General features: G+C 45.8%; 1 protein-coding gene and 1 long non-coding RNA gene across 2 annotated transcripts in view; both read right to left on the reverse strand.

The window, feature by feature from the left end:
* LOC108539688 (uncharacterized) overlaps positions 1–10,431 on the reverse strand; it is a 16,502-nt gene extending 6,071 nt beyond the window's left edge. Inside the window, exons 1-2 of the long non-coding RNA XR_001888463.1 lie at positions 10,133–10,431; positions 5,697–5,886 (exon numbers count right to left, since the gene is read on the reverse strand). This is a non-coding gene — a long non-coding RNA (uncharacterized LOC108539688). The remainder of the gene's footprint in view (positions 1–5,696; positions 5,887–10,132) is intronic.
* Positions 1–12,442, reverse strand: part of ANKRD33B (ankyrin repeat domain 33B) — a 104,889-nt gene that overhangs the window by 52,201 nt on the left and 40,246 nt on the right. The gene's annotated exons all lie outside the window — the stretch shown is intronic.

Here is a 12,442-nt window from a genome sequence, read left to right on the forward strand (position 1 = left end):
TAGCCAGGATGGTCTCGATCTCCTGACCTCGTGATCCGCCCGTCTCGGCCTCCCAAAGTGCTGGGATTACAGGCTTGAGCCACCACGCCCGGCCCAGATAATTCTTTATTCTGGGAGGGCTGTGCCCTGTACTATACAATCCCTGGCCTCTACCCATTAGATGTCAGGAACATCTTCTACCCTCATTTATGACAACCCAAAATGCCTCCAGACATTGCCAAATGCACCCTGGGAAGCAAAATTGTCCCCAGGAGAGAACCAGTGCTCTAAGTGGACAAGCCAGGGGTAGAACATGAGCCAAAGTCCTCTCCAAAGCGGCTGTAACAACTTCAACTCCACCACTCATGGGTGAATGTTACAGTTTTTCTTCATTCTCACCAATTCCCAATACCTTTGCATCTTCACCAATCGGAGGCGTAAACACTGTTACTGTGTTTTCACTTCACATTCCCCTGATTGCCAGTAAGACTGGCTATCTTTCCATGTATCTATTGGCTGTCTGGATTTCCTCTTTGCTAAAGGATTTAATTATGTCTTTTGTCCATTTCCCATTGGCTTCTTTGTCTCTTCCTCATTGATCAGTATGAATTCTTTTTTGTTTTTTTTTTTTTGTTTGTTTTTTGTTTTTAGACAGAGTCTCACTCTGTCACCCAGGCTATAGTGCCATGGCACGATCTCAGCTCACTGTAGCCTCCATCTCCCAGGTTCAGCCTCCATCTCCCAGGTTCAAGCGATTCTCCCACCTCAGCTGCCCAAGTAGCTGAAATTACAGCTGCCACCATGCCTGGCTAATTTTTATATTTTTAGTAGAAATGGGGTTTCACCATGTCGGCCAGGCTGGTCTCAAACCCCTGACCTCAAATGATCTGCCCTCCTCTGCCTCCCAAAGTGCTGGGATTACAGACGTGAGCTACTGCCCTTGGCTGATAATTTTAAATTTTCTAGTGGCCAAATTAATAAAAGCCAAATGAAATCCTAATAAATATATTGTATTTAACTCAACATATCCAAAATATTACCATTTCAAAATGCAATCAATAGAAAAATTTTAATGAGCTATTTTACTTTTGGGGGATGAATCTAGTGCATATTTTACACTTACAGCACACCTCAGTTGCACTGTGTTCAACAGCCACTTGGAGCTACCAGCTACATTACTGGGCAACACAACCCTGGACACTAAAGCTGGCATCAGGATGGCACTGGTGCCCAAGACTGACATTAAGATGTGGCAAAGGAGGCCCTGGGACACCAAATTTAAAGAGGTGCTCCCTCTCAGGCACCACAGAGAGTAGGTGCCTCTGTCAATGTTGCCCCTGAAGCTCTGTCAAGGGTGTTGCCATTGTTTTCTCTACACCACTTGCTTTTTCATTTACCATCCCATTTCACATTTCTTTCTTTCTTTCTTTTTTTTTTTTTTTGAGACGGACTCTCGCTCTGTTGCCCAGGCTGGAGTGCAGTGGCACCATCTCGGTTCACTGCAAGCTCCGCCTCCCGGGTTCCCTCGATTCTCCTGCCTCAGCCTCCCGAGTAGCTGGGACTACAGGCGCCGCCACCACGCCCGGCTAATTTTTTGTATTTTTGGTAGAGATGGGGTTTCACTGTGTTAGCCAGGATGGTCTCGATCTCCTGACCTCGTGATCCGCCCACCTCTGCCTCCCAAAGTGCTGGGATTACAGGTGTGAGCCACCACACTCGGCCCCCATTTTACATTTCCATGCAGTCATATTATTAATCTTTTCTTTTATGGGAATGCTTTTTGTCATGTGTTTAACCAATGTCTCTTATTCAAAAACCCTAAAGATATTCCTCTGTATTTAATTTCAAAAGTTTCGAAGTTTATTTTTTTTTCACAGTGAGGTCTTGAATCCACCATGGTTTTTATTATGGAAATTTAAATTTACCTTTTTCTGTTTTCCTAGCACAATATATGAACACATGCATTTTTTTGCCATTGGTAGTAACAGCATGCTCAAGCACATCCCACCTCCCCATAAACACACGAATGCACTGAGAGTTGCTTCCCTTGGTCTAGCAATCTACTTTGGCCCCAAGGCAATCCTGATTCCATACTGCAGCCCTGTGTTTTGCAGAGAAGAAACTTTCCTTGCTCTTCCCCTTCAGAACTGCCATGGCTCTTTTTTTTCTTTTTTGAGACGGAGTCTCGCTCTGTCGCCCAGGCTGGAGTGCAGTGGCGCAATCTCGGCTCACTGCAACCCTCATGGGTTCACGCCATTCTCCTGCCTCAGCCTCCTGAGTAGCTAAGACTACAGTCATGCGCCACCACGACCAGCTAATTTTTTTTTTGTATTTTTTGAGTAGCGACAGGGTTTCACCATGTTGATCAGGCTGGTCTCAAACTCCTGACCTCAAGTGATTCACCCGCCTCAGCCTCCCAAAGTCCTGGGATTATAGGCGTGAGCCCCCCCACTCAGCCTGCTGTTACTATTCTTGATTACCAAGCTTCGTTTTAAAAATCAAATTCAGTTCTCAATCCTCCTAGAAGACGTGGTGAAGAAGACTGTGCAAAACACCAGACCATAGGTCACCAGAGGACACCTAAGACGACATGCCCAGACTGCCAGGAATAGGCATTTGTGCTCCTCCTAGAGAGGGCTAAAGGAAGCTGCTGCTGCTGGGAGGTACTCAGTAGCAAGGAGCTATAAATAAGAAGATGAACTCACAGAGAGTCCAGCAGGAAAACAAGCAGCTGGAAGCTCATCGTCCAGTGTGTTTCACTGCCCCAAGTAGACCTCAGTATTCCTCAAAAATGTCCCTGACAACACCCTCCATTCTCTTCCATTTATCCTATACAGTAGCATGCACAGGAGGAAGATTCATTCAAGTATGGGCGACGGTCTGTGAAGAAGCTGGTGAAAGTACACACACAAAGTCTTTTTAATTGTTAGAACCAGGACTATTCAGTTGCACTGGATTCAGCTGCAGTACGCACTGGCATTATTCCATTATCTATTTCTTCCTGCCTCTCAGTAAAATTGCATTTCCCCACCCTTTCTGAGTTCTGACTTGACCATCTGGTTTGCTTTGGGTAATGAAATGTAAGTGAAATAGCAGGTGTCGCTTCCAGGAGGAAGTTTCGAGAGACGGTGGACGATGTGCCACCTTCCCTTTTCTCTGTCTTGACTGCCCATGAAGCTCAGAGATGGGACGGCTCCCAGCCTGGGCCTCTGGGGTGAGGGCAGAGAGAGCAGAGCCCTGCCCCCTCCAGCCCGTGCACAAGAGCATGAATGAGTGAGAGGCAAACCTTTGTTATTTTAAGCCACTGAGACTTGAGGTGGATTGTTATCACAGCAACACAGTCTATTCTGAGTGTGTGTGTGTGCGTGTAACAGTAGCGTACATCATCTATGCATGTGTCAGGTTGCCTACTTTTTTTTCCCCTTGGGAAGAACTGTCCTTTATTTTAAGATTATGTCTTTGCTACTTGATTGGGCACAAAACATACTTATAAAATGGGCTGGGCATGGTGGTTCATGCCTTTAACCCCAACACTTTGGGAGGCTGAGGTGGGTGGATCACTTGTGGTCAGGAGTTCAAGACCAGCCTGGCCAACATGGTGAAATCCTGTCTCTAAAAATACAAAAGAATGAGCCAAGCATGGTAAGGCACACCTGTAATTGCAACTACTCAGGAGGCTGAGGCACAAGAATTGCTTGAACCCAGGAGGTGGAGGTTGCAGTAAGCCGAGATCGCACCACTGCACTCCAGGCTGGGTGACAGAGTGAGACCCTGTCTCAAAAACAAATAAATAAATAAATAAATAAATAAATAAATAAATAAAGACATGCATTATGACTTTTTAATTTATTTCTTAGCTTGCAAAACAATAATTTAGCAATCACATCATGCCACCTATTCCAAAACTATTTTACACCAGGTGAACCCAGCAGTCTGGGTGCCATGGTCCTGTGCTGCGCCACTGAGCGGCTGAGCGTGCTGCAGCCATAGCTTCTGAACTCCCCCATGGCGACACCAAGCCCCTGGTGGTCTGGGTTCCCCCAGGTGCCGTGCCTCATGTTTTCAGGCCTCAAAGCCTTTGCAGGTGCAGTGGCCTCCGCCGGCAAGGCCCATCCTCCCTGCCCCTGACCCTATCACCAAGTCGGCCTCCACATTTCTGAGTCTCCTGCCAGTATGGCCCATGCCCTTTGATGCCCATTTTCTGACGGTCTCACGGGGCTGCCGTTCACACACCAGCCCTCACTGAACAATAAGCTCCAAGTGGAGGAAGATCACATCTTTTTAATTTTGTTTCCCAAGTGCCTGACAGCTACAAGGCGCTCAATAAGCATTTGCTGAATGAAAGCACACAGCCCTGAAGTGGGTCAGCGCGTCCTACCCGGAATAATGCCCAGGTTACTCTAAACTGAGGGCCACATGCAGTGCCATGAGCTTGAAGCCTTTTATGTTTCCTCTACAGTCAGGAAAGGAAATGACTTCAGGTCCCCAGAGACCTCAAAGACGCAGCTCCCTTCCAGTGTGGTATCACTCTCAGCAGGTGCCCCCAGATCTGGGGATGAACAATATAGATCTGAAAGCAAGAGCCAAACTCAAAAAAAAATGAAAGTGGACCCAAGAACTCCACTCTGAGGAATTCACTTCAGAGACAACAGTCCGTCAAGAGCTGGGCCCGGCGGCTCACACCTGTAATCCCAGCACTTTGGGAGGCCAAGGCGGGAGGAATGCTGGAGCCCAGTAGTACAAAAGCAGCCTGGACAACGTAATGAGACCTTATCTCTAAAAAGAAATTTTTTTTCTTTTTTTTTTTTTGGAGACGGAGTCTTGCTCTGTCACCCAGGCTGGAGTATAGTGGCCGGATCTCAGCTCACTGCAAGCTCCGCCTCCCGGGTCTACGCCATTCTCCTGCCTCAGCCTCCGGAGTAGCTGGGACTACAGGCGCCCGCCACCTCGCCCAGCTAGTTTTTTGTATTTTTAGTAGAGACAGGGTTTCACCATGTTAGCCAGGATGGTCTCGATCTCCTGACCTCGTGATCCGCCCATCTCAGCCTCCCAAAGTGCTGGGATTACAGGCTTGAGCCACCGTGCCCGGCCTAAAAAGAAATTTAAGAACTATCCAGGTGCAATGGCACACATGTGTACTCCCAGCAATTTTGGAGGCTAAGGCAGGAGGATCACTTGAGCCCAGGAATCAGCTGCAGTGAGCTATGATCATGGCCCTGCACTCCAGCCTGGGTGAAAGGCCCTGTCTCCCTGTCTCAAAAAAAAAGAACAGGAAGTCAAAAGATTTGTATCTGTACAAAGACCTGTAACTACACAGCCTGAAAAACACCCAAATATAAAACATACATCAAGAGATGACTGGCTAATGAAATACATGCTCTGGAACCCAGGCACAGTGGCTCTTGCCTGGAATCCCAACACTTTGGGAGGCCAAGGCAGGTGGATCATCTGAGGTCAGGAGTTCAAGACCAGCCTGGCCAACATGGTGAAATCCCACCTCTACTAAAAATACAAAAAATTAGCTGGCTGCAGTGGTGCACGCCTGTAATCCCAGCTACTCGGGAGGCTGAGGCACGAGAGTCACCTGAACCTGGGAGGCAGAGGTTGCAGTGAGCCGAGGTCGTGCCACTGCACTCCAGCCTGGGTGACGAGCAAGATTCTGTCTCAAAAACAACAAAAATAAATAAATATATGCCATGGGACACGATGTCACTCACCCAAGACAGGAATGAAATTGTGATGCACGTGCTGATGTGGGAAGATCTTCACAGGAGAGTCTCTGGTGAGAAGTAATAATGGTAACCACAGGTCAGAGGAGCTGATATCGTATTGTTTCTTCTCGTGTGAACTTCTAAAATGTGTGCGTGCCTCTGGCATGGCTATATTCGTAAAAGGCCTTTCGTTTTTCTGAAAGGGGAGGTAGGAAATTTAAGTGGCCATCATCAAGGCACATACTGAGAGGGCGGAGTCTTTGGGGATTTTATTATAGATTTTGGGTCTGTTTCAATGTCCTTTTGAGGTCACATATTTTTAAATTACACAAATAAAGTTATGTTGGCAGCAGTGCTACAGGTGATATTTGTGTTTTTTTATTTTTTTATTTTTATTTTTATTTTTTTGAGACAGAGTCTCTCTCTGTCGCCCAGGCTGGAGTGCAGTGGTGCGATCTCGGGTCACTGTAACCTCCGCCTCCAGGATTCAAGCGATTCTCCTGCCTCAGCCTCCAGAGCAGCTGGGACTACAGGCGCCCGCCACCACGCCCAGCTAATTTTTGTATTTTTAGTAGAGACGGGGTTTCACCATATTGACCAGGATGGTCTCGATCTCTTGACCTTGTGATCTGCCTGCCTCAGCCTCCCCAAAGTGCTGGGATTACAGACGTGAGCTACTGCGACAGGCCAATATTTGTATTTTTATCTATGCTTTTCTGTTTCAAATAGAGATGCCTAATAAACTGTTTTAAATAAAGAAATAAGACATTTTACTAATAAAATAAATAAATATGTAAAATACATCAAGATAATTCTTTCCAACATGGGGTCACCTTGTAGCCCTGTAATTAGGATTTGATAAATTCAAGGTTGTCAGTAATTCGAAACAATTTCCCTTTAGACTAAATTTTGCATAAAATGTAAATCTTATTATCACTGCAAACCTCTTGTTGGGATTTATGATTTTAGATTAGTAATGTATGAAACTACTACTTTGTTCAACTCTAATCCGTCTACCAAGTTCACGTATATACCTAATCTATTTCTATCTCAGAGGCTCGCCTAATTTTCCCGACACAGGGAATGGTTTCCACGCAGTGATCGTACAAGCGTTCTGTGATGAAAGAAAACGAAGCCTGTTAACAGTTGACCTGAAGGCAGTGACTGTCAGTAACAATTACATGTTCTTCTGACCATTGATTCACTTAATCTTTTCGAAATTAAGCTTGGAATTTTTACAATGGATGGACAAAGCTTGACAGAGAACTTAAAGGAACTAGCAAGAGTAGAAGAGCAGAATATAGAAACTCACTCGGCCAGGGTTGGTGGCTCATGCCTGTAATCCCAGCACTTTGGGAGGTTGAGGCAGGCGGATCACCTAAGGTCAGATGTTCAAGACCAGCCTGGCCAACATGGTGAAACCCCGTCTCTACTAATCATACAAAAATTAGCTGGGCATGATAGCGAGTGCCTGCAATCCCAGCTACTTGGGAGGCTGAGGCAGGAGAATCGTTTGAACCCGGGAGGCAGAGGTTGCAGTGAGCTGAAATCTTGCCACTGCACTCCAGGCCTGGGCAACAAGAACAAAACTCCAGCTCATTGAAAAAAAAGAAGAAGAAGAAGAAGAAAAGGAAAGAAAGAAACTCACTCAATGAGAAAGAGCTCATGAGTATAATATTCTTATTCATTCTGCACCCTGTACTTCTAATATTCACAACCACAGTTTCGGCAGCCAGCCTCCTGGATGGCCTCAATGGTCTTTGTTGCCTCCTGGTATTCACATCCTTGGTGATCACCTCTCATGCTGAATCAGGGCTGAATCAAGGCTTAATCCTGCCCCATATGGCAGGATTAATGGTGTATGCCTCCCAAGGCCAGATCCTAAAAGATCTTGCACCTTTCACCCTGGTCTCCCGGATTATAGGCTCTTGAGGAAGCTGGCCGCCATGCCCTGTGGACACTCAAGAGAGACCCACAGGGAGAGGAACTGAGGCCCCTAGCCAACTGCCAGCACCAATGTGCCAGCCACGAGAGAGGGCCACTTTGGAAGGAGACCCTCTGGCCTCAGTCAAGCCTTCAGACAACTATAGCCACAGCCAGCATCCCCACTGCAACTCACGAGAAACCCTCAGTCAGAACTGCCCAACCAGGTTCCCACGTTCCCGAGCCATAGACGCTGTGAGAGAAAAGAAATGATAATTATTATTTTAAACCGCTATGTTTTGGGGTGATGCATGTAGCATTAGTTAATACAAACATTCTACAAGGATAGAATAATGACAAAATCTAGTCACAATTTTCCAAAGCCTGTCATATTAACACACAATTTCCATGAACTGGATCATTCATTAAAGTTGAATATATGCTTATACAAGATAATATATAATGAAATAAAACACATTAGTATTTTATTAATAGCCATTGAGATCTACTAGATGTTAGGTGCAGCTAGATTAGATATAATTAATGCCACAAATCAGCTAAGAAAATTTCCTCTCTGGATTTCACTATATTCCCAGAAGACATCAGGAAAGTGCTATATTTTCTCTTTTTTTTTTCCAAAATGTTCTCCTTTTGGTAGGGCACAGTGGCTCACACCTGTAATCCCAGCACTTTGGGAGGCTGAGGTGGGAAGATTGCTTGAGGTCAGGGGTTCGAGACCAGCCTGGTCAACATGGCAAAACCCCATCTCTACCAAAAAATACAAAAATTAGCCAGGTGTGGTGGCGCATGTCTGTAGTCCCCACTACTCAGGAGGCTGAGGTGGGAGAATCACTTGAACCCAGGAAGTGGAGGTTGCAGTGAGCTGAGATCACACCACTGTACTCCAGCCTGGGTGACAGAGAAAGACTCCATCTGAGGGAAAAAAAAAAAAAAATTCCAGGCACAGTGGCTCACACCTGTAATCCCAGCACTTTGAGAGGCCGAGGCGGGTGGATTACGAGGTCAGGAGTTTGAGACCAGCCTGGCCAACATGGTAAAACTCCGTCTCCACTAAAAATACAAAATTAGCCGGGTGTAGTGGCACACACACACTGTAACCAGCTTACCTGGGAGGCGCTGAGGCAGCGGAGAATCACTTTTGCAACCCAGATGCAGAGGTTACAGCTGCACCAGATTGCACCAATGCCACTCCAGCCTAGCGCAACAAGAGTGAAAACCCCATCTTAAAAAAAAAAAAAAAAAAAACAAAAAAAAAAAAAGTCATTCCTTTTGAAATTATTTTAAAAGTTAAAAAAGAAAACCCTTTTCTATTGTATAATCTTACATGTTATCAAACATTAGTGAAACTGAGGTATTTTCACAAACATCAGTGAAACTGAAGAATTTTAATCATGAGGAAAGGCTTAAATTACCATAAAAAATATACATTTAAAAAATTATATAAAATCATCTATTAACAATGCACTACAAAAAACAAGAAAGAAAATGCACTAAACCTTCAGTAGTAATTGATTCTGAATAAGGAGGTTATAAAAGTTGTAAAAAGCCTCATTTTCCCCTACAATGAACATCTATTTTTATTTAATAATCAGAAAATACAACACCTTTAAGGATGGAGGCTGGGCACAGTGGCTCACCCCTGTAATCCCAGCACTTTGGGATGCCAACGCAGGTGGATCACCTGAGGTCAGGAGTTCAAGACCAGCCTGGGCAACATGGCAAAACCCCGTCTCTACTAAAAATACAAAAATTAATCTGGCATGGTGGTGCACACCTATAATCTCAGCTACTCAGGAGGCTGAGGCAGGAGAATCACTTGAACCTGGGAGGCAGAGGTTGCAATGAACTGAGATCACTCCACTGTACTCCAGCCTAGGTGAGGGAAAAAAAAAAAAAATTTAAGGATGAAAAAATTCTGATGAAGCTTCCTAGTCTCCTGCTTAACTGTAGCTGTGTACAAGTAGGTTCACGGGCTGTGAGAAAACTACAGAAGACAGAAAGCTGCTTCCCATCCTTTTCTAGAAAGAGAGAGGAGGACATAAATAGACAATCAGATTGGGCACAGTGGCTCACACCTATAAGCCCAGATCCTTGGGAGGCTGAGGCGGAAGGATGGCTTGAGTTCAGAAGTTCGAGACCAGCCTAGGCAACACGTCAAAACCCCTTGTCTACAAAAATTGGCTGGGTGTGGTGGTGCACACCTGTAGTCCTAGCTACTCCAGAGGCTGAGGCAGAGGGATTGCCTGAGTTTGGGAGGTCAAGTCTGCAGTGACCTGTGATCATGCCACTGCGCTCCAACCTGGGTGACAGACTGAAACACAGTCTCAAAAAAAAAAAAAAAAAAATGACAAGCAAATTGGATCTTTCAGGATCTATGGACTATGATTAGCTTCATAAGTTCCTTGCAAAACGCTGCATAAAATTTCAAGAAAGGAATCTACATTGTCCATTTGTTTCAGACTCAAAGACTTGAAACCCTTTTTGGATTTTTTACCTACTCTGCCAAGTGGTTTCCACTCCGGAGGCTCCCAGCCAGCTGCTCTGAGGCAGGCTCTCAGACGACAGCATGTTCCACTCACGAGAAATAAAACTCTCCAACTATCTTCAAGGCAATGTTTTCACAAATATCAGGCCTGTCATGCACAAATACTGGTCTACCTCACAAAAAGTGTGGCCTAATTTAGTACAACCCAACCTAATGGATGCAGAATTAACAACCTGGCTAATGATTGAGCCAAATGACCTATTTACTGTTTTCTGCCAGGCGCAGGTTTGACTTTGGCCACTCATAGTGCAGTCCCAGGACCAGCGGCATCAGTGTCCCCTGGGAGCGTGTGAGAGATGCAGACTCTCCGGCCTCAGCCTAGGCTCCTGGCTGGGAGCCTGTAATGACTTTTGTCTACAGGACCTAAAGTGTGAGCATGCCATGCTGATGCCCTGGGTGAGGCTTCGGGATGGACAGTGGTGGTGTCACCTCTACACCCAGGCACGGAGGCTGCTCAGTCACCCCTTCAGGGACACAGGACACAGGACACAGAGCTCAGCTTCTGTTCTTGTTCATTTTCACTTGATTGGCTTTCTTTCAGTGGGGAAATGCGCCCACCTTCTTGTCCCGCCCAGTCTCTGCTAGACACAAATCCAAATAAATTCTTGCCTAGTCCTGGCCTTGGTGCCTATAGCACTCCCTCACATGCCCCCTAACTGGTCTTGTTCTCATCTGCACCAGCTCCTGGGTGCTCTACCCAAGAGTCATCCCCGGCCCCGTGGGGGGAAACGGCAGCCTCTTGTCACAGGCTGGGGTGGAGTGGTCACAGAAGGGCAGATCTCGAGATATTGTGGCGTGTACTTTGTCTTACAGATTTAAGAATATATAGGTGTCGTCACACTTAAAATGTGTGTGACTAAACCAGCACATCCACAGAGAGCATGCCCCGCAGGGAGGAGGGCTGCACCGCTTTCAGCTGGCTGTTGTCATCACCCACGAGCATTTATTCACCATCAGCAGCCTCACTGGTCGCTGGCTGGGTGTTGAAAATACAAAGATCGCTGAAATGCAAGTCCCTCCCCTCAGGACATTCAGTCTGGGGAAGGAGGCAGAGAAGTAAACAATGACCACGCCAGGCTGGGCCCAGGGGACGGTGGGAGCACAGATGACTGGCAACTGGCCCAGGCTGGGAGGAGTCGGCATCCAGCCAGGTTGTGCCTCCTTAGCCAAGCAACAGAGGAGGGAGGTCTGCAGCGCCAGGGAGAGTGGAGGGACCGTGTCCCAGGCGGGAGGCAAGCATGTGCAAAGGCATGGAGCTGACGAGTGGGGAATTCTGTGTCAGGACGGGCTTCCACAGAGGGCTGAGGAGGCTGAAGTGCATCCAAAGCTGGTGGAGAATCTCGCAGGGTCTTAGAAAGCGTCGTGATCAGATTTTCCTGCTAAATATCTGGCTCTCAGGTGGGAGCTGGTGTGGGAGGAGAGAGCCTTGCCATTTTCTTCTATTTTCAAAATATTCTTTAAATATATGCCCCCCAACCCTATTCTTTTTAAACTGAGTTGGCAACTCATTTGTGATTTAAGGTGTAACTGAAACTGACATCTGTCTGTCTGACTCATAGCTGTCAGGGCAGTGGCTTTCACATGACATTCTGGGCTTTGGCATGTCTGTTCTGCAGGTGTTCATTAACGTCTTCTAACTTGATCTCTTTTTAATGTACAAAATTTAAATTATAACCTTTTACAAATGTGAAAGGGCTCGATATCGTTAGTCACAGGGAAATGCAAATTAAACCCACAATGAGATACCACCATACACCCACCAGAATGGCTAAAATTAAAAAGACTGACAATACCAAATGTTGGCAAGGGTGTGGAACTCTCATGTTCCCAGCAGGTGGGAGTGTAAAATGGAAGAACCACATTGGGAAACTGGCAGTTTCTATTAAAGTTTAACACATGTCTACCTTATAAGCCAGCAATTCCATTCACGGATACAGTCTCAAAATAAATTAAAGTCTATATCCACATGAAGATGTGTATAAGAATGTTCAGGACAGCTTTATCCATAACATCCAAAAATTGCAAACAACCCAAATATTCATCAAGAGACTAAATAAGCAAAGTCCGCTATAATCAAACTTGAGAATTCTACTGAACAACAAAAGAAGAACAAAATCCTGATACACACAGCAGTACCAGTGGATCTCATGCATATTACATTGAACAAAATATGCCAGACATCAAAAAGTGCATGCTGTTGAATTCTATTTAACGAAATCCAAGGTCAGGCAAGACTAATACTGTATACAGTAATAAAAAGTAG

Source organism: Rhinopithecus bieti, unplaced genomic scaffold (genome assembly GCF_001698545.2).
Source record: "Rhinopithecus bieti isolate Rb0 unplaced genomic scaffold, ASM169854v2 scaffold_17184, whole genome shotgun sequence".
Classification (NCBI taxonomy): Eukaryota; Metazoa; Chordata; class Mammalia; order Primates; family Cercopithecidae; genus Rhinopithecus; species Rhinopithecus bieti.